Consider the following 2,500-nt stretch of genomic DNA (forward strand, 5'->3'; position numbering starts at 1 on the left):
ATCGCCAAACGAGAACGTAAAGTTTATCCATTTATTTAACTTTAGCAGAGATAAGATGGTTGGACTAACGTCAGAAATCGGAGTTTCGTCGTCAACCGGGGGCATAGCTCAGTGGTAGAGCATTCGACTGCAGATCGAGAGGTCACCGGTTCAAATCCGGTTGTCCCCTTTTAATAACAGTCTTGGTTGAATGTTGTTTTCTCGTCCTTAAGGTCTACCCTGCTATTTAAGACGTTCAAGCTACAACTGGTTGTCTAATGGCAGAAATCTTGTCTCTCACGCTGGTCAGTCGGTTTGGATTCTCGGCCACACCGTATTTCTGTTCCTACTGTATTATTCTGTAGTAAGGCCTCAGCAGGACTTGGTTTGTTAAAATCAGTTGAATTTCCATTTCTGAACAAATATGTACACGAACTTAACGAAACGGACATTCAGTCGTGACAATGGGGAAGATATCTGTTTACAAACATTGCTTTTGTTATTCAGATGTGCTAACCACAGGAACAAAAGATCCTTTTGTTTCGACAGCCAATCAGGCTTTGCTTTGCACATTAATGACAATTGGTGACGTCAACGATATCTTCCCTATATCTTAAGCACTTTCCAGGATCCTTTGTACTTGGCTAGTTATTCCTTCATTACGATAAAAACATTTTCTGTCAGCTCTAACAGCTCCGTTAGGACTCTTATCGAGCTCTGCAATGAAAGAAACTACCGTCAGCCAGTTTTGTTCATTGTATTAACGGGTTGAAGCACTGGTGGTTCAGTGGTAGAATTCTCGCCTGCCACGCGGGAGGCCCGGGTTCGATTCCCGGTCAGTGCATATAAATTCTTGTTCCCTCCCATTCAATTCCCTCCAACCTTACCTCTCCTGGCCCTCAATTTCCAAAGCGGTAAAGTTTCCCTTCCAGATATCAATCCTTTCTCTTTCTTGTTCGTGTTTTTCTCTTACTGTAAAATTACTGTGTTAAGCGAAAGGGGATCAGATATTATCCAATTCTTTTACTCACTAAACTGACGCGATTTGTAATCGCGTAAAAGCTTAAACCTGACCTAAGATAAAAACGTTCGAACGATTCTCACATTGTTTAAAAGCATCTGTGGTTTTTGGACGACAAGAAATTTGAAAGTCAAACTCGCTTCTTTATGTTTCTGGTCTCAAAAGATTGCAACAACGGCACGTATGCCCGCTGGAACTCCACTCCGTGTTTTTTTTTTTTTTTTTTTTCCTTGAAAGAGTTCTTGTAAATTGTTGGATATAAAGATTTCAGAAAAATCCTGCGCTTGTAACTAGTTTCATTCCCGTCAAGAATTATGTGTCTGTTATTTTTTTCTTCCTACGGACAACCTTCCGTTTGTTTGTACAACTAAATTAGAGAGCGTTTGGTCTTAGAGCGGTTTTCAATTGAGCGTCGAAAGTAATTAGCGAATTTTGCATTACTTTACTCAGTGATTGGTTTAAAGTTCTCGCGCCACTTTTTTAACCAATCAGAAGTGAAACCAAGACCACACATGGCTCGCGCGTGCACATATTCCCGCGCTTTGTGTCGGCTACGTGAAATTACTTCGGGTCTTGGTTGGTTTACTGGATTGTCTCTGTGCTTTTTGATTGGCCAAAGTAATTACTTTGGATTTTCTTTTACGACACTCATTTGAAAACCGCTCTAATAAGATATATCATTGAAATTTTGACAGATATTTTAAGATTTATCTCACATCAGATTTACGTTTTTAGCCTTTTTAAATCATGAATTCCGATCGCCAAACGAGAACGTAAAGTTTATCCATTTATTTTACTTTAGCAGAGATAAGATGGTTGGACTAACGTCAGAAATCGGAGTTTCGTCGTCAACCGGGGGCATAGCTCAGTGGTAGAGCATTCGACTGCATATCGAGAGGTCACCGGTCCAAATCCGGTTGTCCCCTTTTAATAACAGTCTTGGTTGAATGTTCTTTTCTCGTCTTTTAAGTCTACCCTGCTAGTTAAGACGTTCGAGCTACAACTGGTTGTCTAATGGCAGAAATCTTTTCTCTCACGCTGGTCAGTCGGTTTGGATTCTCGGCAACACCGCTTTACTGTTCCTACTGTATTATAGACCCTATGCAAAAATGTTTACAAACATTGCTTTTGTTATTCAGATGTGCTAACCACAGGAACAAAAGATCCTTTTGTTTCGACAGCCAATCAGGCTTTGGTTGGCACATTAATGGCAATTGGTGACGTCAACGATATCTTCCCTATACCTTTAAGGGGCTAGGTCACGCAATTTTAGGCAATTTCAGCACTGATCGAATGGTCATAGATAGAATTAACTAAAATATCAAAAAAACTGTTCAAAACTATAGAATAACTCTAACAAAACACGGGGAAGCCAAGAAGGGACATGGATGGACAAAACTGGAGACGATTGAAATGGATTGAATTTGGGTAAATTTGAAAAACGTCGGCCCACCTTTTTTCAGATTTTTATCAGTGTATATCAAAAAGTAATTTACAAAG

The 2,500-nt window shown here is 39.9% G+C and overlaps 3 non-coding genes across 3 annotated transcripts; all 3 read left to right on the forward strand.

Moving 5' to 3' along the window:
- The first annotated feature begins 97 nt into the window (after positions 1-97).
- Positions 98-169, forward strand: Trnac-gca (transfer RNA cysteine (anticodon GCA)). Its single transcript has one exon. It is a non-coding gene; the product is annotated as a tRNA-Cys (tRNA).
- A 583-nt stretch (positions 170-752) lies between these two features.
- Trnag-gcc (transfer RNA glycine (anticodon GCC)) lies at positions 753-823 on the forward strand. The gene has a single exon. It is a non-coding gene; the product is annotated as a tRNA-Gly (tRNA).
- Positions 824-1,854: 1,031 nt separating this feature from the next.
- On the forward strand, positions 1,855-1,926 carry Trnac-gca (transfer RNA cysteine (anticodon GCA)). Its single transcript has one exon. It is a non-coding gene; the product is annotated as a tRNA-Cys (tRNA).
- The last annotated feature ends 574 nt before the right edge of the window (positions 1,927-2,500 follow it).

The sequence above is a fragment of the Montipora foliosa genome, chromosome 3, assembly GCF_036669935.1.
Source record: "Montipora foliosa isolate CH-2021 chromosome 3, ASM3666993v2, whole genome shotgun sequence".
Lineage (NCBI taxonomy): Eukaryota > Metazoa > Cnidaria > Anthozoa > Scleractinia > Acroporidae > Montipora > Montipora foliosa.